Source organism: Triticum aestivum, chromosome 2A (assembly GCF_018294505.1).
Source record: "Triticum aestivum cultivar Chinese Spring chromosome 2A, IWGSC CS RefSeq v2.1, whole genome shotgun sequence".
NCBI lineage: Eukaryota > Viridiplantae > Streptophyta > Magnoliopsida > Poales > Poaceae > Triticum > Triticum aestivum.
Window position 1 is genome coordinate 638152062 of NC_057797.1, and position 23277 is coordinate 638175338.

Here is a 23277-nt window from a genome sequence, read left to right on the forward strand (position 1 = left end):
ACCGCTGTCCTGTGAGCCATTCTTGGATCACTCTTGTACCCCTTGACTGACTCATGGCAAGGCACACTTCAGGTGCGGTACACAGCATAGCATACTGAAGAGCCTACGTCTTAAGCATAGGGGACGACCTTTGTCCTTTCTCTCTATTCTGCCGTGGTCGAGCTTTAAGTCTTAACTTCATACCTTACAACTCAGGCAAGAACTCCTTCTTTGACTGGTCCATCTTGAACACCTTCAAGATCATGTCAAGGTATGTGCTCATTTGAAAGTATTATTAAGCATTTTGATCTATCCTTATAGATCTTGATGCTCAATGTTTAAGTAGCTTAATCCAGGTTTTCTATTGAAAAACACCTTTCAAATAACCCTATATGCTTTCTAGAAATTCTACATCATTTCTGATCAACATATACTCATCAGAAATTCTATAGTGCTCCCACTCACTTCTTTGGAAATACAAGTTTCTCATAAACTTTGTACAAACCCAAAATCTTTGATCATCATCAAAGCATTCATTCCAACTCCGAGATGCTCACTCCAGTCCTTAAAAGGATCGCTGGAGTTAGCATACCTTTTAGCATCCTTAGGATCGACAAAACTTTTCTGATTGTATTGCATACAACCTTTCCTTACGAAAACTAGTAAGGAAACTTGTCTTGACATCCATCTGCCAGATTTCATAAATGCAGCTAATGCTAACATGATTCCGACGGACTTTAAGCATCGCTACGGATGAGAAAAACTCATCGTAGTCAACTCCTTGAACTTGTGAAAAACTTTTCGCCACAAGTCGAGCTTCATGGATGGTGACATTACCATCCGCGTCTGTCTTCTTCTTAAAAGATCCATTTATCTCAATGGCTTGCCGATCATCGGGCAAGTCCACCAAAGTCCATGCTTTGTTCTGATATATGGATACTATCTCGGATTTCATGGCTTCTAACCATTTGTCGGAATTCGGGCCCACCATCGCTTCTCCATAGCTCGTAGGTTCATTGTTGTCCAGCAACATGACTTTCAAGACAGGATTACCTTACCACTCCGAAGTAGTACGTGTCCTTGTCGTCCTACGAGGTTTGGTAGTGACTTGATCTGAAGTTTCATGATCAATATCATAAGCTTCCACTTCAATTGGTGTAGGTGCCACAGGAACAACTTCATGTGCCCTGTCACACACTAGTTGAAGAGACGGTTCAATAACCTCATCAAGTCTCCACCATCCTCCCACTCAACTCTTTCGAGAGAAATCCTTCCTCGAGAAAGGACCTGATTCTCGAAACAATCCCTTATTGCTTTCGGATCTGAGACAGGAGGTATACCCAACTGTTTTGGGTGTCCTATGTAGATGCATTTTATCCGCTTTGGGTTCGAGCTTATCAACCTGAAACTTTTTCATATAAGCGTTGCAGCCCCAAACTTTTAAGAAACGACAACTTAGGTTTCTCTAAACCATAATTCATACGGTGTCATCTCAACGGAATTATGTGGTGCCCTATTTAAAGTGAATGTGGTTGTCTCTAATGCCTAACCCATGAACAATAGTGGTAATTCGATAAGAGACATCATGGTACGCACCATATCCAATAGGGTGCAACTATGATGTTCGGACACACCATCACACTATGGTTTTCCAGGCGGTATTAATTGCGAAACAATTTCCACAATGTCTTAATTGTGTGCCAAAACTCGTAACTTAGATATTCATCTCTATGATCATATCATAGACATTTTATCCTCTTGTCACAATGATCTTCTACTTCACTCTGAAATTACTTGAACCATTCAATAATTCAGACTTGTGTTTCATCAAGTAAATATTCTCAACATCTACTTCAATCATCTGTGAAGTAAGAACATAACGATATTCACTGCATGCCTCAGCACTCATTGGACTGGACACATCAAAATGTGTTACTTCCTACAAGTTGCTATCTTGTTCCATCTTACTGAAAACGAGGCTTTTCAGTCATCTTGCCATGTGGTATGATTTGCATATCTCAAGTGATTCAAAATCAAGTGAGTTCAAACGGTCCATTTGCATGGAGTTTCTTCATGCATATATACCAATAGACATGGTTCGCATGTCTCAAACTTTTCAAAAACGAGTGAGTCCAAAGATCCATCAACATGGAGCTTCTTCATGCGTTTTATACCATTATGACTTACATGGCAGTGCCACAAGTAAGTGGTACTATCATCACTATCTTATATCTTTTGGCATGAAAATGTGTATCACTACGATCGAGATTCAATAAACCATTCATTTCAGGTGTAAGACCATTGAAGGTATTATTCAAATAAACAGAGTAACCATTATTCTCCTTAAATGAATAACCGTATTTCGATAGACATAATCCAATCATGTCTATGCTCAACGCAAACACCAATCTCGATGGTAGAGGGAGCGTGCGATGCTTGATTATATCAACATTGGAAACATTTCCAACACATATCGTCAGCTCATCTTTAGCTAGTCTCCGTTTTATTCCGTAGCTTTTATTTCGAGTTACTAACACTTAGCAACCGAACCGGTATCTAATACCCTGGTGCTACTAGGAGTACTAGTAAAGTACACATTAACATAATGTATATCCAATATACTCCTATCGACCTTGCCAGCCTTCTCATCTACCAAGTATCTAGGGTAATGCTGCTCCAGTGGCTGTTCCCTTTATTACAGAAGCACTTAGTCTCGGGTTTGGGTTCAACCTTGGGTTTCTTCATTGGTGCAGCAACTGATTTGCCGTTTCATGAAGTATCCCTTCTTTCCCTTGCCCTTCTTGAAACTAGTGGTTTCATCAACCATCAACAATTGATGCTCCTTCTTGATTTCTACTTTCGCGGTGTCAGACATCACGAATATTTCAAGGATCATCTTATTTATCCCTGATATGTTATAGTTCATCACGAAGCTCTAGCAGCTTGGTGGCAATGACTTTGGAGAAACATCACTATCTCATTTGGAAGATCGACTCCCACTCGATTCAAGCGATTGTTGTACTCAGACAATCTGAGCACAAGCTCAACGATTGAGCTTTTCTCCCTTAGTTTGCAGGCTAAGAAAATCGTCGGAGGTCTCATACCTCTTGACGTGGGCACGAGCCTGAAATCTTAATTTCAGCCCTCGAAACATCTCATATGTTCCGCGACATTTCGAAAACGTCTTTGGTGCCTATACTCTAAACCATTTAACTGAACTATCACGTAGTTATCAAAACGTGTATGTTCGATGTTCGAAACATCCACAAACGACGTTTGGGGTTCAGCACACTGAGCGGTGCATTAAGGACATAAGCTTTCTACTGATCGCATAATCGCTACTTTCAACTTTCAACTATATTTTCTCTAGGATCATATCTAAAACAGTAGAACTAAAGCGCGAGCTACGACATAATTTGCAAAATCCTTTTGACTATGTTCAGGATAATTAAGTTCATCTTATGAACTCCCACTCAGATAGACATCCCTCTGGTCATCTAAGTGATCACATGATCCGAGTCAACTAGGCCGTGTCCGATCATCACGTGAGACGGACTAGTTAATGTCGGTGAACATCTTCATGTTGATCGTATCTACTATACGACTCATGCTCGACCTTTCGGTCTCCTTGTTCCGAGGCCATGTCTGCACATGCTAGGCTCGTCAAGTTAACCCTAAGTGTTTTCGCTGTGTAAAACTGTCTTACACCCGTTGTATGTGAACGTAAGAATCCATCACACCCGATCATCACGTGGTGCTTAGAAGCGACGAACTGTAGCAACGGTGCACAGTTAGGGGAGAACACTTCTTGAAATTTTGTAAGGGATCATCTTATTTACTACCGTCGTCCTAAGTAAACAAGATGCATAAACATGATAAACATCACATGCAATCAAATAGTGACATGATATGGCCAATATCATTTTGCTCCTTTTGATCTTCATCTTCGGGGCTCCATGATCATCATCGTCACCGGCATGACACCATGATCTCCATCATCATGATCTCCATCATCGTGTCTTCATGAAGTTGTCACGCCAACGACTACTTCTACTTCTATGGCTAACGCGTTTAGCAATAAAGTAAAGTAAGTTACATGGCGTTCTTCAATGACACGCAGGTCATACAAAAAATAAAGACAACTCCTATGGCTCCTGCCGGTTGTCATACTCATCGACATGCAAGTCGTGAATCCTATTACAAGAACATGATCAATCTCATACATCACATATCATTCATCACATTCTTCTTGGCCATATCACATCACATAGCATACCCTGCAAAAACAAGTTAGACGTCCTCTAATTGTTGTTGCATGTTTTACGTGGCTGCTATGGGTTTCTAGCAAGAACGTTTCTTACCTACGCAAGACCACAACGTGATATGCCAATTGCTATTTACCCTTCATAAGGACCCTTTTCATCGAATCCGTTCCGACTAAAGTGGGAGAGACTGGCACCCGCTAGCCACCTTATGCACCAAGTGCATGTCAATCGGTGGAACCTGTCTCACGTAAGAGTACGTGTAAGGTCGGTCCGGGCCGCTTCATCCCACAATACCGTCGAAACAAGATTGGACTAGTAACGGTAAGCATATTGAACAACATCAACGCCCACAACTACTTTGTGTTCTACTCGTGCAAAGAATCTACGCAATAGACCTAGCTCTGATGCCACTGTTGGGGAACGTAGCAGAAATTCAAAAAATTTCCTACGTAACACCAAGATCTATCTATGGAGAGACCAGCAACGAGTAGAAAGAGAGTAGAGTTTGCATCTACATACCCTTGTAGATCGCTAAGCGGAAGCGTTCAAGTGAACGGGGTTGATGGAGTCGTACTCGTCGTGATTCAAATCACCGATGATCAAGTGCCGAACGGACGGCACCTCCGCGTTCAACACACGTACAGCTCGGTGACGTCTCCCACGCCTTGATCCAGCAAGGGGAGAGGGAGAGGTTGAGGAAGACTCCACCCAACAGCAGCACAACGGCGTGGTGGTGGTGGAGGAGCGTGGCAATCCTGCAGGGCTTCGCCGAGCACCTACGGGAGAGGAGATGTGTCACGGGAGGGAGAGGGAGGCAACCAAAGGCCTTAGGTCTGATTGCTCCTCCTTTTCCCCACTATATATAGGGCCAAGGGAGAGGGGGAGGGCGCAGCCTTGCCCCCTACTCCAAGAAAGGGGTGCGGCTAAGGAGGGGGGAGGAGTCCATCCTCCCCAAGGCACCTCGGAGGTGCCTTCCCCCTTTAGGACTCTCCCCTTTTTCCTTTATCTTGGCGCATGGGCCTCTAGGGGCTGGTGCCCTTGGCCCATGTAGGCCAAGGCGCACCCCCTACAGCCCATGTGGCCCACCGGGGCAGGTGGCCCCACCCGGTGGGCCCCCGGGACCCTTCCGGTGGTCCCGGTACAATACCGATGACCCCGAAACTTGTCCCGATGGCCGAAACAGGACTTCCTATATATAAATCTTTACCTCCGGACCATTCCGGAACTCCTCGTGACGTCCGGGATCTCATCCGGGACTCCGAACAACATTCGGTAACCACATACAAGCTTCCTTTATAACCCTAGCGTCATCGAACCTTAAGTGTGTAGACCCTACGTGTTCGGGAGACATGCAGACATGACCGAGACGTTCTCCATTCAATAACCAACAGCGGGATCTGGATACCCATGTTGGCTCCCACATGTTCCACGATGATCTCATCGGATGAACCACGATGTCAAGGACTCAATCGATCCCGTATTCAATTCCCTTTGTCTATCGGTATGTTACTTGCCCGAGATTCGATCGTCGGTATCCAATACCTTGTTCAATCTCGTTACCGACAAGTCACTTTACTCGTTCCGTAACACATCATCCCGTGATCAACTCCTTGGTCACATTGCGCATATGATGATGTCCTACTGAGTGGGCCCAGAGATACCTCTCCGTTTACACGGAGTGACAAATCCCAGTCTCGATCCGCATAAAACAATAGATACTTTCGGAGATACCTGTAGTGCACCTTTATAGTCACCCAGTTACGTTGTGACGTTTGATACACCCAAAGCACTCCTACGGTATCCAGGAGTTACACGATCTCATGGTCAAAGGAAGAGATACTTGACATTGGCAAAGCTCTAGCAAATGAACTACACGATCTTTTGTGCTAGTCTTAGGATTGGGTCTTGTCCATCACATCATTCTCCTAATGATGTGATCCCGTTATCAACGACATCCAATGTCCATAGCCAGGAAACCATGACTATCTGTTGATCACAACGAGCTAGTCAACTAGAGGCTCACTAGGGACATATTGTGGTCTATGTATTCACACGTGTATTACGATTTCCAGATAATACAGTTATAGCATGAATAAAAGACAATTATCATGAACAAGGAAATATAATAATAATACTTTTATTATTGCCTCTAGGGCATATTTCCAACAGGTTTGACCTCCCCCTCTCTCTCACTGACTTACGGGCCCCGCCTAACTAATTACTCTAGTTAGCGCTAATTAGCTAGTTAGGTTAGTTACTACAGTCGCTGACCAGTGGGCCTAGGCTAGTTAGTTAGGGCTAACTAACTTAGTTAGTTGACTGAGTCACTGACCAGTGGGTCCCACTGGTTAGGTTTGACCTGGTCGACGCCTTTGACCTGTTGACATCACCTTGACGTCATGCTGACGCAGTAATACATTTTCTGGATTTAGTTTAAATTATAATAATTAAAAAATTCAGAAAATGCCCAAAACTTCTAAAAATCATAGAAAATCAACCGTAACTCCAAATGAAATAAATTATATATGAAAAATTATCAGAAAAATTCAAGGAATCTGTTTATGGCATTTTCATGCATGTTAGAGCAACTTATGACTGCTGTTTAGGCCAATTCACATAAATGGAATTTAAACTCTCACATATGGAGTTTGAATTTGAACCTAGGGTTCAAACCAACTCCATTTAACATGTTGCTAGTTGCATTAGCTCAAAACACAGCATATTGACATGTCATGATCATGCATCATTTTGTGCATTGCATTGATTGTGCTCTTTCTCTGTTGCCGGTGGTTGTCCCCTCTCGATAGACGTTGTACCGACACTGTGATCGTTGACACTGATGAAGACCCAATGATATCTTCAGAAGTGCCAGGCAAGCAAAACCCCCCTTGTTCATTCCGATACAATCCCACTCTCGCTCTTGCTCTCTTTTACTGCATTAGGACAACAACGATTCAACTGTTACATGTTGCGGTAGTTGAACCCCTTTCCTCTGCATGACCTGTCATTGCCACAGTAAATAGATGAAACCCACTAGCATGAGTAGGAGTTGTTTAAGCCCTGATGTGCCTACTCGTTCATGCTTGTTGTCATGCCTACTACTGCTTAGAGTTGAGTCAGGTCTGATTCATCGGGGATGAATCGGAGGTGTATGAACATGTCCTATTGTGTGTGAGCTAAGTGTGTGAACACGATTTGGTAAAGGTAGCGGTGAGAGGCCATGTAGGAGTACATGGTGGGTTGTCTCATTGAAGCCGTCCTTAGGATCTGAGTTCTGTGTTTGTGATCCATGTAACAGTTACTACCACGCATTGGGCCCCAAACCAATGGACCCTCTCGGCTTCTTGATCACCCTTGTCCTCTGTCCAGGAGTTGCAACTAGTTTCTGGTGTTTATAGGATATGTGTTGTCGGCCGTGCGTAGCGCTGACCCTAGGGGTGGGCTATGATGCCGTAGATACACCATGGCACGGTGTACCGGGCGCCCGTTTGGTGTCTTGGGAACCCTCTTCACATCATTCGGGGCTGTATGTGGAAACCTCGGCCGGACTCCCTGCGGATGGAACCTGGATAGGCGATAAACCTAGATTAGAGACTTGAGTGTTTAGGTAGGCCGTGGCCGACACCCTCGTTGGGCTTCCGCTTGAAGGTTGCCGAGTACATGTCGTGTAAACGGCGGTAAGTGGTGAGAGCGTGTGTGAAGAACTACACCCCTGCAGGGTTAACATCATCTATTCGAATAGCCGTGTCCACGGTAATGGACTTCTGGGTTGCCTATAACAGTTCATAGACAAGTGAAAGTGGATACTCTAAAACTCGCAAGATAATTGTGAGTGCTATGGATGGCCTTCTCGTAGGGAGACGGAAGTGGATCCATAGTGGTGTATTGAGTGGTGATTATGTGGACTCGTGTGCGCCACCTCAAAAGAGTTGCTTGCAGTCGTAGTTCAGGTTGGCCACTGAGTCAAAGCTGGCTTGCTGCAGTTAAACTCCACCCCCCTTGATACCGATGCATATGTAGCTAGTTCTGATGTAAGTCTTGCTGAGTACCTTTGTACTCACGTTTGCTTAATTTATGTTTTGCAGAGAGAGACTCCAGTCTTGCTAGTAGTTTCCCGTGGACTTCGACATTAGCTTGATACCTCAGCTACGATCTTGTGCCCTCGGCAGGATCTGGTAGATAGTCAGGCTTCTTAGCCTTTTTCATTTGTACATGTCTGTACTCAGACATGTTAAGCTTCCGCTTGTGCCTTGATTTGTATGCTATGTTTGTTGGGTCATGAGACCCATGTTTGTAATTTCTCGCTCCTCGGAGTCTAATGAATAAATACTTAAGTCGTAGAGTTATGTTGTGATGCCATGTTGTATTTACACATATCGAGCATATTGTGTGTATGATTGAAATGCTTGGTATGTGTGGGATCCGACAATCTAGTTGTTTATCCTTGGCAGCCTCTCTTATGGGGAAATGTAGTCTAGTGCTTCCATGAGCCATAGTAGTCCGCTACAGCCCGGTTCACCGGAGTCCTGCTAGCCCAGCACTACTGCTCAGGACACTTGACTGGCCGGCATGTGTTTCACTTCGTTCCTATGTCTGTCCCTTCGGGGAAATGTCACGCAGTGACTTCTGGAGTCCTGCCTAGCCTGCTACAGCCCGGGTTCCCGGAGTCCTGTTAGCCCAGTGCTACAGCCCGGATTCACACGCTGCTGACCGACATGCTCGATGTGATTCATGTATGCCTGTCCCCATAGGTTAGTGCCGCTTTGGGTTCATGACTATCCATGTCGGCCCGGGTTCTCTGTCATATGGATGCTAGCGACACTATCATATACATGAACCAAAAGGCGCAAACGGTCCCGGGCCATGGTAAGGCGACACCCGTGGGAATACCGTGCATGAGGCCGCAAAGTGATATGAGGTGTTACCGGTTAGATCAATGTGACTTGGAATCGGGGTCCTGGCAGATTTGGTATCAGAGCCTGACTGCCTGTAGGATTACCAAGACAAACTGGTCGAAGTTGAGTCTATAAATGCTTTAGTTATATAAGGGAATTGATTGTGGAAGGGAACGTAAGGCTCTTTTTACTCCTTATACCTTATGCCTTCTGATCTGAGTCATCCTCTTATTTTCTACGGGGATTAAGAACTAGGCCTTCTCATCTATCTATTAGGATGACGAGTTACTATGTTAGAGACTTATATGATTGTTGGTTCCAGGCCTCAACTCAGTTTCTACTACTTTTAGTATGTTGTCAGTTGAACCAGAACCTTGATATGATGTTGTTAAGTGACTATGCAAATCCTTGTGAATGTCTCAAATCTTTTTCTGAGCATTTACAGCCGTTATGCTGTCCGATCATCCCAGGTTTCTAAATAGTCTGATGCATTTGCAAACCCTTTCCCCTATTCCTGATGTCCATTTGGGCCAGATTAATCACACTACCTGTCAGTTGAGGTACTCTATTGCCTCGACATATATGTTGGAGCTATTATTATGACCCCAGGTGTCTAGGGAGTCACCTAGTAATCTAGCCATGTTTTGTGTTCCCAGTGTGATGATTCTGGCCACCATTCTCGAAAGCATCCCGTGATTCCATTTAGTTAGTAGGTATTCTACTACTGGGTTTTGAACCCGAGATTCACCCTACTTACCTCATGTTGATAGTGTTGCTAGTTCCTTTAGGATATTAGTAACCTTTGCATTAGTCCTCGAGGTCCGTGGTATATCCTTCTTCCAAATACTATGAACCGCCTATGGCAGAAGTTCTTTGAACCATAAGATTACAACCAGAGTGCTCTTGATGAGTTCTCCATTCTTCATTGTGAATCTGCCAGTCCTACCATTCTGCATGGGTTGTCCGGAAGAAATGTTGAGCTATGCTCGACATACTAATCTATGCATCCTGAACTCAGAAAATTATATGTTCCTCGAGTTGTTCCTCTTCAGTTATATTCCGACCATCTTCTATCAGTTGATAGCCAAGAGTAATTGTGCGATCATGTTCATCGATGCCTGCTATTCTTGTGGTCCGTCAAGCCATTCTATTCCAGAATGACTAGGAGAAACAAACTCCAGTACCTTATCCATATCTAGGATTGGGTCAAAGTAGTTGTATTCCATGGATCAAAATGCCAACCCAGCTTTTGCTCTGTTCTACCTTGGAGTGTTACCATATTTATGTCAAGAATGTCATGAGAATTGCACCACCTCTTATGAATTCTTGACGCAGTGATACTTATCGCCATCATTATTCATTCTTCGGTTCTGTGTTGTTGTAACCGGAATGCCGACAAGTGAACTGTGATGTGTGAAATCAATACTCCTAGCAACCCCGTTGCTTGGTAGTTAATGGACAATACTCTCATTCTTAGTGTGTTGGTAATTAAATCACCATCCTAAGATTGATTGTGCTACCTAGTCCTTATTTCTGGCGCACTCTTTGATCGATGAGTTAGGATTCTGCCAAACCCTTGCTCTTTTGATCACATCGTCTTGCCTTGAAAGCAAGATTGATCTCGAGCTTAGTAACATATCAGTTGTTCGTGATTTTCCGAATATCTTCTCGGAAGTGTTACCAGGTTGTCACCTGACCGTTATGTTGAGTTCGTGATCAAGTTGGTTTTCCGATAAACCACTTTTCCCCAAGAACCTGTGTTGGATACCCCTGGACTAATTGGTTAAGCTAAAGCAACAACTTGGAGAGTTGGAAGATAAAAGCTTAATCTACTTAGTTCACTCTTAAGGGATATCCTTGTGTGTGTGTGTGTGTGTGCTGAAGAAAGGTGATATCTTCATCAATTGTTCCTCGTGATCAGTTGTTGGATCTATTGCCTTGACAAAACTTCGACTTGAGTGTGGGATATCGTCAAGTCAAATCAGAACCAACGATGTTCGCAATGTTGTCTTACCCGTGGTTGATCCCTCGAGCATACACCATTACATCTTTTGGCCTGACCAATACTATCACATCATTCACTTGATGGTGGAAGTCCAGTGATATGGAAATACCGATGAGTTGTTGTTGAGCCCATCAGCAGCATTTTGTCTCCCCCATGATTCACGTTGAATGCTACACTAGTATTGGAAACTTTATAAGCATTATCTTCGTGTTTCGTTCATGAAACATATGTTTGGATGAAAGTAGTGACTTCCTCTAATTCATGTGCATATGTTGCAAGTTGCCGCTGTGAATTTGGGAAAGCTTGTTTTGCTTCCTCTGGAATCATCCCAAGTCGTTCATGCATATGTGCAAAGTATCCTGTGGTTTGGAGACTTGCAACCTTCATTCCATATGTTGCCTAGAACCCCAAGCCACTGATTGACTTGTTCAAGGAAAAGAAGTCTAGCGCGCGTAAGGACTTCGAAATCCTTGATGATCGATCCTAACCCGAACTCGATAGTGTTTTATTATAAGACTACTATGTGGTCATTATTGTCTTGGACAACACGTTCACATGTATGTAGCATAACCAGCTCATGTTTTGAACCTTGCTATCGTAGTTCATCTCCCGAGAGTCTCGCAATGCCATCTCGTCGAATTGTGTTGCAAACTTTCTTTTTCAAACATGCTGTCTGAAATATCCTGTTTCTAATCATATCTGAATCTCAGGCAGTTATGATGGTTGGAACATTCCCAACAGTTGCATGTTGTTCCCAGCTGGCACCGCCATTGTGCCAATTCCCCATAGGCTGCCTTTCTCGGTAGTTGCTGTCCAATATCATCTTCAAAAGTGGACTTTTCATGGGTCCCATCCATTTCCGGTGATAAGCAAAAGTCATCCATTGCGTTGTCTTCAACAAGGTAGACCACATCATCCGTCCTAGTCCGAGTACGCCATTTCTTCGAACTCCTTCAAATGATTGCTCGAGATTTTCCCTAGGCTGGTATAGAGAATTTTATTGATCTATGGATCAAAAGTAATTCTTTTTGCCGCTTAAGGGATGATTCTACGGGTCACCCTCCTCCAAGATGTCTCATTTTGGTGTCATGGCAACTCAATTCCTCGCTACATTGGCAACCGACCACCACCCTCTTAGGTGTGGAATTGTTTGCCTACCTAGTGTACCTTTATCATGTGTTCCACTCCATTCCTCTCGATGTATGCTTCGTGTCTCAGCTCGAGAGTTGTTTCAGCGTCTCGCTCCACGAGTTGATCCTGAGTTGTTCGATCTTCGATAAGATCAATCCTTCTAGAGTTTTTCTTTTCCTTTCATTGTCATGTTGGATGTAGTTCTCAAAGCAAGACGTCGAGATTAAGGTGATGCAATGAATCAACATCCTCGAGAAAGACATCTGGATCGTGAAGATTGTGATAGCTTGTGTCCCTCTGTCTTCTTACCTCACGACTTGAATCTCGGGACGAGATTCTTGTTTAGTGGGGGTGAGTTGTCACAGCCCTAGATTTGGTTGTAACCAGTTGCACAAGCATTCATGCATCATGTATATATTTATGAAAGTCGAATTGGGGAAAGTGGGAAGCCTCAGAAGTCTTTTACAAAAATGGTCAACATTAAAAAATTGTTTCAAATAAACCCAAGAAAATGTTCCTGTCAAGCTATAAAAATATTGGCAAGAGGTAAAACTCAAGCCAATATTTTTGGAGTCTCAGAAATATTTATTTTGGGCCTTTGAATTAATTCAATAACTATTTGCATTGGATATATATTCTTTATATAATTAATATATGTCCAATAATTCTGGAACATTTTATGTGGTTTTGTATATATTAGTTCTAGCCACATAATTATTTTCAGGATTTTATAAAATGGTTTGGTGTTAAAACTAAAACCAAAACAAATTGCAGAAAAGAAAATAGAAAACAGAAACTAAATAAAAGAGAGAGAGAAGGACTAACTTGGCACTTACCTCGGCCCACCTACCTGTGCGGCCTGCTGTTGAAGCCGGCCCAGCCCAGCCACCCCCCTGCCAGTTGTCTTCCTCCTCTCGCCAGAAGGCAGAGGAGAAGCTAGCCACGGCGCCGCGGCGTGCCACGCCGGCAGCTGCCGGCCTGGCTGCCCCCTCGTCGCCCTGGACTCCCTCTGCGACGCAACGCTACCCCCCCCCCCGGACCCCCTTGATGCTCTCGCACTCTCCCTCGCCCTCGTCCCCTTCTCCGTCTCTCTCTCACGCGCGCGACCGAACGCAGCCGTCGCCGCCGACGAGCTCCCCCACGGCCACATCGATCTTTGAGCCTCTCCGATGCGCCCCCGAGCTCCGCCTGGTGCCCCTCTTCCTCCTCGCCAAGTCACGCAAGCCGAGGATCACCATGCCGTCGTCTTCGAGCTCGTCACCACCGCTTCTGCTCGCCGGACTTCGCCGGTCGATTCGCCGCCTGCGACACTTCCCCGAGCACGTTGGCCATCCCTACGTCACCACAGTGAGCCCCCGAGTCGTTTCCCCCTTTTTCCCTGGTCGTTTTTGACCTCTAGGCCATAGCCCCATCTTGGCCGAGAACTCCATGCCGCCGGCGATGTCGCCACCATGGCCACAGCCACCGCAGCTCGTGTCCGAGCCCACCATCGTCCTCAGCACGATCCCATGAGCCCGCAGACAACTGCAGCGCCCCCTCCCGTGCTCGGTAGCGCTATCCCGAGGATGCCTGAGCTGCTGCCGCCGCTGAACCTCGTCGCCGGCCACTTTTCCGGCCACCCCAACTCCTACCACCACCCCCAATGGATGCGCCTCACTCCCAGGAACCCGTAGGTGCAACCCACGGATCGAATGGTGCCCTGTAGAGCGTTTCTGAGCCGCCCCGCCGTCTCTGTCGTCGCCGGTGACCCCTGACCCGTTGACCGGCATGGGTTGACCCCACTGCCCGGTTTGACCTCCCCCTCTCTCTCACTGACTTACAGGCCCCGCCCGACTAATTACTCTAGTTAGCGCTAATTAGCTAGTTAGGTTAGTTACTACAGTCGCTGACCAGTGGGCCCAGGCTAGTTAGTTAGGGCTAACTAACTTAGTTAGTTGACTGAGTCACTGACCAGTGGGTCCCACTGGTCAGGTTTGACCTGGTCGACGCCTTTGACCTGCTGACATCACCTTGACGTCATGCTGACGCAGTAATACATTTTCTGGATTTAGTTTAAATTATAATAATTAAAAAAATCCATAAAATGCCCAAAACTTCTAAAAATCATAGAAAATCAACCGTAACTCCAAATGAAATAAATTATATATGAAAAATTATCAGAAAAATTCAAGGAATATGTTTATGGCATTTTCATGCATGTTAGAGCAACTTATGGCTGCTGTTTAGGACAATTCACATAAATGGAATTTAAACTCTCACATATGGAGTTTGAATTTGAACCTAGGGTTCAAACCAACTCCATTTAACATGTTGCTAGTTGCATTAGCTCAAAATATAGCATATTGACATGTCATGATCATGCATCATTTTGTGCATTGCATTGATTGTGCTCTTTCTCTATTGCCGATGGTTGTCCCCTCTCGATAGACGTTGTGCCGACACTGTGATCGTTTACACTGATGAAGACCCAATGATATCTTCAGAAGTGCCAGGCAAGCAAAACCCCTCTTGTTCATTCCGATACAATCCCACTCTCGCTCCTGCTCTCTTTTACTGCCTTAGGACAACAACGATTCAACTGTTACATGTTGTGGTAGTTGAACCCCTTTCCTCTGCATGACCTGTCATTGCCACAGTAAATAGATGAAACCCACTAGCATGAGTAGGAGTTGTTTGAGCCCTGATGTGCCTACTCGTTCATGCTTGTTGTCATGCCTGCTACTGCTTAGAGTTGAGTCAGGTCTAATTCATCGGGGATAAATCGGAGGTGCGTGAACATGTCCTACTGTGTGTGAGCTAAGTGTGTGAACACAATTTGGTAAAGGTAGCGGTGAGAGGCCATGTAGGAGTAGATGGTGGGTTGTCTCATTGAAGCCGTCCTTAGGATCTGAGTTCTGTGTTTGTGATCCATGAAACAGTTACTACCACGCATTGGGCCCGAAACCAATGGACCCTCTCGGCTTCTTGATCACCCTTGTCCTCTGTCCAAGAGTTGCAACTAGTTTCTGGTGTTTATAGGATATGTGTTGGTGGCCGTGCATAGCGCTGACCCTAGGGGTGGGCTATGATGCGGTAGATACACTGTGGCACGGTGTACCGGGCGCCCGTTTGGTGTCTCGGGAACCCTCTTCACATCGTTCGGAGCCGTATGTGGAAACCTCGGCCGGACTCCCTGCGGATGGAACCTGGATAGGCAATAAACCTGGACTAGAGACTTGAGTGTTTAGGTAGGCCGTGGCCGACACCCTCGTTGGGCTTCCGCTTGAAGGTTGCCGAGTACATGTCATGTAAACGGCGGTAAGTGGTGAGAGCGTGTGTGAAGAACTACACCCCTGCAGGGTTAACATCATCTATTCGAATAGCCGTGTCCGCGGTAATGGACTTCTGGGTTGCCTATAATAGTTCGTAGACAAGTGAAAGTGGATACTCTAAAACTCGCAAGATAAGTGTGAGTGCTATGGATGGCCTTCTCGTAGGGACACGGAAGTGGATCCATAGTGGTGTATTGAGTGGTGATTATGTGGAATCATGTGCGCCACCTCAAAAGAGTTGCTTGCAGTCGTAGTTCAGGTTAGCCACTGAGTCAAAGCTGGCTTGCTGCAGTTAAACTCCACCCCCCTTGTTGATACCGATGCATATGTAGCTAGTTCTGATGTAAGTCTTGCTGAGTACCTTTGTACTCACATTTGCTTAATTTATGTTTTGTATAGAGAGACTCCAGTCTCGCTAGTAGTTTCGCGTGGACTTCGACATTAGCTTGATACCTCAGCTACGATCTTGTGCCCTCGGCAGGATCTGGTAGATAGTCAGGCTTCTTAGCCTTTTTCATTTGTACATGTATGTACTCAGACATGTTAAGCTTCCGCTTGTCCCTTGATTTGTATGCTATGTTTGTTGGGTCATGAGACCCATGTTTGTAATTTCTCGCTCCTCAGAGTCTAATGAATAAATACTTAAGTCGTAGAGTTATGTTGTGATGCCATGTTGTATTTACACATATCGAGCATATTGTGTGTATGATTGAAATGCTTGGTATGTGTGGGATCCGACAATCTAGTTGTTTATCCTTGGCAGCCTCTCTTATGGGGAAATGTAGTCTAGTGCTTCCATGAGCCATAGTAGTCCGCTACAGCCCGGTTCACCGGAGTCCTGCTAGCCCAGCACTACTTCTCAGCACACTTGACTGGCCGGCATGTGTTTCACTTTGTTCCTATGTCTGTCCCTTCGGGGAAATGTCACGCGGTGACTTCTGGAGTCCTGCCTAACCTACTACAGCCCGGGTTCCCGGAGTCCTATTAGCCCAGTGCTACAGCCCGGATTCACACGCTGCTGACCGACATGCTCGATGTGATTCATGTATGCCTGTCCCCATAGGTTAGTGCCGCTTTGGGTTCACGACTAGCCATGTCGGCCCGGGTTCTCTGTCATATGGATGCTAGAGACACTATCATATACGTGAGCCAAAAGGCGCAAACGGTCCCAGGCCATGGTAAGGCGACACCCGTGGGAATACCATGCGTGAGGCCGCAAAGTGATATGAGGTGTTACCGACTAGATCAATGTGACTTGGAATCGGGGTCCTGACAGGAGGGGCTATGGTGATGATGTAGAAGCCCTCCGTGATGGATACCTCCTCCGGCGGAGCTCTAGAACAGGCCCCAAGATGGGATCTCGTGGATACAGAAAGTTGCAGCGATGGAATTACGGTTTTGGCTCAGTATCTGATTGTTTGGCGGTACGTAGGTATATATATGAGGAACGAGTATGTAGGTGGAGCAACAGGGGGCCCACGAGGGTGGAGGGCGCGCCTTGGGGGGGTAGGCGCGCCCCCCTACCTCGTGGCCTCCTCCCTTGTTTCTTGACGTAGGGTCCAAGTTTCCTGGATCATGTTCGGCGAGGAAATCACGTTCCCAAAGGTTTCATTCCGTTTGGACTCCGTTTGATATTCATTTTCTTCGAAACCCTAAAATAAGCATAGAACAGCAATTCTGGGCTGGGCCTCCGGTTAATAGGTTAGTCCCAAAAATAATATAAAAGTGAATAATAAAGCCCAATAATGTCCAAAACAGTAGATAATATAGCATGGAGCAATCAAAAATTATAGATACGTTGGAGACGTATCATGTTACGTGATATGTCTCCAATGTATCTATAATTTTTGATTGTTCCATCTATTATATTATAATTCTTGGTTGTTTTACAATCATTTTATAGCAACTTTATATCATTTTTGGGACTAACCTATTGACATAGTGCCCAGTGCCAGTTGTTATTTTTTGCTTGTTTTTACTTCACAGAAAATCAATACCTAATGGAGTCCAAACGCAACCAAACTTTTTGGTGATTTTTTGGGACCAGAAGACACCTGTTGGGCCAAGAAAGTACCTGAGGGGAGCTCCAAGGGGAGCACAACCCACCAGGGTGCGTCTGGGGGCCCAGGCGTGCCCAGGTGGGTTGTGCCCACCTCGGTGGCTTCCCGCACTGCCGCTTTGCTCTATAAATACCCCTAATATTCCAGAAACCCTAGGGGAGTTGACGAAATAAATTCCAACCGCCGCAAGTTCCAAAACCACCAGATCCAATCTAGACACCATCACGGAGGGGTTCATCATCCTCATTGGTGCCTCTCTGATGGTGCGTGAGTAGTTCATTGTAGACCTACGGGTCCGTGGTTAGTAGCTAGATGGCTTCCTCTCTCTCTCTTTTGATTCTCAATACAATGGTCTCTTGGAGATCTATTTGATGTAACTCTTTTTGGAGTTTATTTGTTGGGATCCGATGAACTTTGAGTTTATGATCAGATCTATGTTTTTATCCATGAAAGTTATTTGAGACTTTTGATCTCTTATATGCATGATTACTTATAGCCTCATATTTCTTCTTCAAATCTTTGGTTTAGTTAGGCCAACTAGATCGATTTTTCTTGCCATGGGAAAAGGTGCTTTGTGATGGGTTCGATCTTTTGGTGCTTGATCCTAGTGATAGAAGGGGAACCGATACGTATGTATCATTGCTATTAAGGATAACAAGATGGGGTCTATTTCTACATAAATATATCTTGTCTACATCATGTCATCGTTCTTATTGCATTACTTCGTTTCTCCTTGAACTTAATACACTAGATGCATGCTTGATAGCGGTCAATGTGTGGAGTAATTGTTGGGGAACGTAGTAATTTCAAAAAAATTATACGCACATGCAAGATATATCATGGTGATGCATAGCGAGAGGGGAAAAGTGTTGTCCATGTACCCTCGTAGACCGTAAGCAGAAGCGCTATGACAACATGGTTAATGTAGTCGTACGTTGATGACCCACAAGTATAGGGGATCTATCATAGTCCTTTCGATAAGTAAGAGTGTCGAACCCAACGAGGAGCAGAAGGAAATGATAAGCGGTTTTCAGCAAGGTATTCTCTGCAAGTACTGAAATAAGTGGTAACAGATAGTTTTGTGACAAGATAAATTGTAACGAGCAACAAGTAATGTCGGCGTTCTGGGAACGGGGGTCCCCAGACTTGCCTGCCTGCGGCCTGCGGCGTGGCTCCAAGGGGGGCCCAGCACGGCCCATCTTCACCAACACAGACCCAAGACCCTCGCAAGGGGCCAAGCCTCGCGGGGCGGACAACGCGGAGCTTCCTCAGGCATGGCCTCACCAGGCTTGGTCGCGAGGAGGCGGAGAGATCAAGGCGGGGTACCTCATGAGGTGCCCGTGACGCAAGCCATGACGACCAAGGGCGCCAGGCGGGCGCCAGCCCGCGCAGTGTCCTCCTTTCCTCTTTGGTGCAAAGGGAGCAAGCGCAGCCGAGGAGTACCGAGGCATCAGGCAAAGGTTGCCATTTCGGTGCAACAAGACCAAGACCAGGAGGACTGCAAGACGGAGGTTATCGTGGAGCCAAAGACGGCGTCACCACCAGAGCTTTGTGCAGGCGAAGACTACTTTTGTCAGGCTAGCTGGTACTAGCTGTCCCCCTTCCAATTAGCCCGCCAATGTTGGCTCCCTTCCCACTCGATATTTGGGAAGAGGACCAGGGCCTCTATAAATAGGATCGAAGAATCGGAGAATTAGAGAATCATCAATCGGAGAGAGAGAGAGAGAAGGGTGACTGAACTCCTCCCAGCAGTTCATCGCCCCAGCCAAGAGCAGACCCTCGCGAGGCTGTTCTTCCTTGTATTGTTCATCATCATCAGCCCAAGGGGCAATCCACCACGTCACACACTGGAGTAGGGTATTACACCACAACGATGGCCTGAACCAATATAAACCTTGTGTCTCTCGTGTTGTTCTTTCCATAGCTTAGATCTTAGCAAGGCGGAGGGGTGCAGGTAGGTAGGAGGCCAAATCTCCGCGCGCACCCCAGTGTTCGAACCTCAAGGGTCTGCCAGAACCCGAAATCTGACATTTGGCGCGCCAGGTGGGGGTGCGCCAGAATCCACCTTCTACCGCTTCATGTCCCGTCGCATCGTCATCACCATGTCCTGCGACCAGGCGGGCAACCCAGATCCATGGGCGGCGTGGCCCACCCGTGCAGAGCCGCTCACCTCGGGCGACCCCGTGCCCCAGGCAGCTCGCGGTCCGCAGGGCGCTGCGGGCCGTGGGCGACGCGGACAGGCTTCGACAGCCCTCACACCGCGGCAGGCGTGGTCGGCAGCAAGGGCCTCCAATCACGCCGCGACCACGACACCGTACACCCGCCGGGAGCAGGCGAACTCGAGGGCCGCGCTCACGGTGGACCGAGAGCTGCTGCAGTGCAGGCTGCCGGAGGGCGGCCGCGACGTGCTGCTGGAGCGGGTGGCAGAGCTCCTGGGCTTCGCCGCCTCGGGGGCTCACCCCTTCTGCACCCAGCTCCCATCTCAAGCCCAGGGCGTCCCGCGCGGGGGCTCCGCGCGCGCTCGCAGGCTACAAGGTTACTCCAACGCCAGCGAAGCTGTCAGCACCGGACCGGCGGCGGCGCTGCACCCGCTCCCGGTCCGTGAAGAAGAAGGACTCGACGCGACCCGCGGCCCCAGTGGACAGCCGCGCTGCCACCCCACGGTGGGCGCGTCAGGCAGGACCGGGTGGCACGCGGAGCACTACGGCGTGGCCTTCGGGATGACGGCGCCAGAGGAATACGTGCCCCTCATGATGGACCAAGGACACCCTCACGAGAGTGAACAAGGCTCGCTCCTCAGCCCAAGCTGGGGGGACGAGGCACCAGAAGCGGAGCCTTTCCAGGAGCCCCGGGATGGTCCCACTAGCCACGCTGGAGGCAACGATTATCGGGTGCCGCTAATTCTTCAGGAGCAGGCATACGCTAACCATGGATCACAGGATGTGCAGGTCGCCACAGCGAGCAGCTGCCCCGCTCCCACAGTCTCCTACCCCTCGGGAGGAGGGCGCAGGGGGCTGCAGGAGAGGGGCCGAGATCTGACATCACCACCACGGTGTTCGGAGCAAGGTGTTCTCAGGAGGTAGGCCCTCTGCTGGGGAGGTGCCTTAGGGCCTGCCCCTGGAGGAGGACCCATGGTCGTCGGGGGAACCGTTGGCGACCGCTGTACCCCATCGGCGGCGTCCTGGTTTCCGGTCATCGTTGATGGCACTAGAGTGTGGTGCAAGGCGGGGCCCTCATTTGGCGATATGAAGCAAGGCCAGTACCTGTGAAGAAGGCCCAGTGCCTGTGAAGCTCGCCGCCCCATGACACTCTCACGTAATAATGAGTGGGGTTGTACACGCCCCGGAGTCTCAGGGGTGCTGGCCTTAGGCCCTAGGGCTCCCTCCAATGCCCAGTGGCAGCACTTAGCTCCGCGCTAGTGAGAAGACGTCCAAGACTAGATTAGGTGCTGGACATGGCATTTTGTCAGCTTTCGTCGCTTTTCCCTTTGGTTGTCGCTTTCCCCCGCTGGATTCAAGTTGGATTCGAATTTGAGATTTGCGTGTGTTCGGGGAAGGGGTGCTTAGTCTCGTTCGAGCAATTTCTCGCGTTTTGGTTACCACTTTGCCTCATCTGCCTCTCCTCGTGAGCCCCTCACGAGCCGGGTCAGGCCTAGCTTGCGCACAGCCCAGACTACCACCGCCGCGTCCTCTCAGGAGGGTGTTTTGCTGCAGGTCCTACAGATCCAATCACGGAACACTCGGGACACCACAACCTCCCACAGGCTACCTCAGGGCCAGCACGGGACAAAGGTAAACTAGCCGACCAGCGCGTCGCTTAAGCCAACCACTTGGCGCAGGCGCATGGGCAATGTAGCGTCTACTAATACGATGAACACAAGTTTTACATGAGGGGCTCCCCTCCAAAATGCTCTTACAGCCATCAGGCCAAAACCTGAGTTCTATTCATGAAGGGTAAGGAAGCAGGAAAGATGCACAATCAGTCGGATAAATCCCCCAATGCGTCCTCAAGAGCACCACCCGGGCCGTTGCTGGCATCGCTGAGCTCGTCATCGCTGTCCGCGTCGCCGCCAGCAGCGTCAGGGCCGTTCACCACGCTGCCCTCGGCGGCAGCTACGATCACGCCGTCGTTGTCTGAAGCGAAGGCCCTGATAAGAGCATCCACATTATCTTCCACCCAGTGCGCCAGGTCGCCTCGGACGGCCTGGGGAACTGGGGCGATGGCGGCGTCGAACTCGAAGTGGGGATCCATGTTCTGGAGATGGCTGAAGACGCGAGAAAAGGCACGCCCGAGCAGGGCGCAGCTCCTCTCCTCCACCAACCTGTCAGCCCTGACCGACCCCGCCTCCAGCTGCATCACCATGTTAGTGAAGAACTGAAGATTGCCGGCGTAGTTGACTGCATGCGGCTCACCAACAGCCGCCTCGCAGATGTTGCCCAAGGCTGTGTTGGCTCTCTCCCGGAGCGTGGTGAGCATGGGGCCGTGCTCATGCTCCAGGATCCGCCGCTGATGTATCTCGTCCGCATTCTGGCGCGCAACGACCTCAGCCTCCTCCACCCGCTGGCGGAGAAGGAGCACCTCGGCCTGGGAGGTGGTTAACTCACCTCGCGCCACCTCAAGGGCGGCCCGGAAAGCATCGGCCCGCCGCGTCGCCTCCTCCAGCTTGGCCCTCAAGGCAGCAGTCCTGCCTTCAGCTTCGGCCCGGATCAACCCCAGCTTCTCTTCGAACTCATGCTCGAGGTTCAAATGCGCCATCGCCACTCGACGTCCAACCTCCTCCAGGACACGGGCTTCCTATGCAGCGACATCATCCTCCGCCTGCGTCACCAAGCGCTCCCTTGTCTCCAGACGCTCGTACTCGCGGGTACGTTCGACGGCTTCCAGCGTCAGCGCCTCCTCACGCTTCTGGAGCTCCGCTGAGTCGCCAGAGGCCACCTTCATCGACGTGAGGGCTGCCTCGCGCAGCTCCACCTGCTCCTCCAGTGAGTGGCACCAGGCCAGGAGCTCCCGAGCCCACTCCTCCGCCGCCGTTCGCCACCGGTCAGCTTCCCGGGCCTCCTCAGCGGCCCAAGATCAGGCCTCCTGAGAGGCCACCAGCGACGCCTTGGCCTCTGCATCGTCAAGATCGCGCTGATGCGCGCAAGGGCGATGGCGCCCTCCAGCTCGCGCCTCTCTGCAGCCAGACACAGGCCCTCGGCCTCAAGGTCCGCGTCTTCATCAGCAAGCTCCTCACCAAGCAGGCTTACCACATCAGCCGCCCTTCGAAGGAATCCTTGGCGGAGAGTGCGACGCTCCCGAGCGCGCTCGAGCACGTCTTCCACGCCATCATCTGCCCCAAGCAAGCGCCGGGGGCCACGAATCAGCACCCCCCTCCGGGCTGGGGGCTGGGGGCTGGCACCCTCACGACGGCCGGGCACGCCGCGCTAGAAGCCCGGCCTGGAGCCAGCCCGTCCCCAGGTGAAGAGTGCAGGGAGCGCCTCAGCCAATCGCAGTCCACGACCAGGCGAGAAGCCCACGGCAGGCTGGCTATGCCATGAGAAGGCCTGCGGAAGAGGATCACGAGGTGCGCAGGGCCACGATGCGCCTCGGGACGGTCTGCCTCTTCGATTGCCCTCACTACAAGGGCTCTGC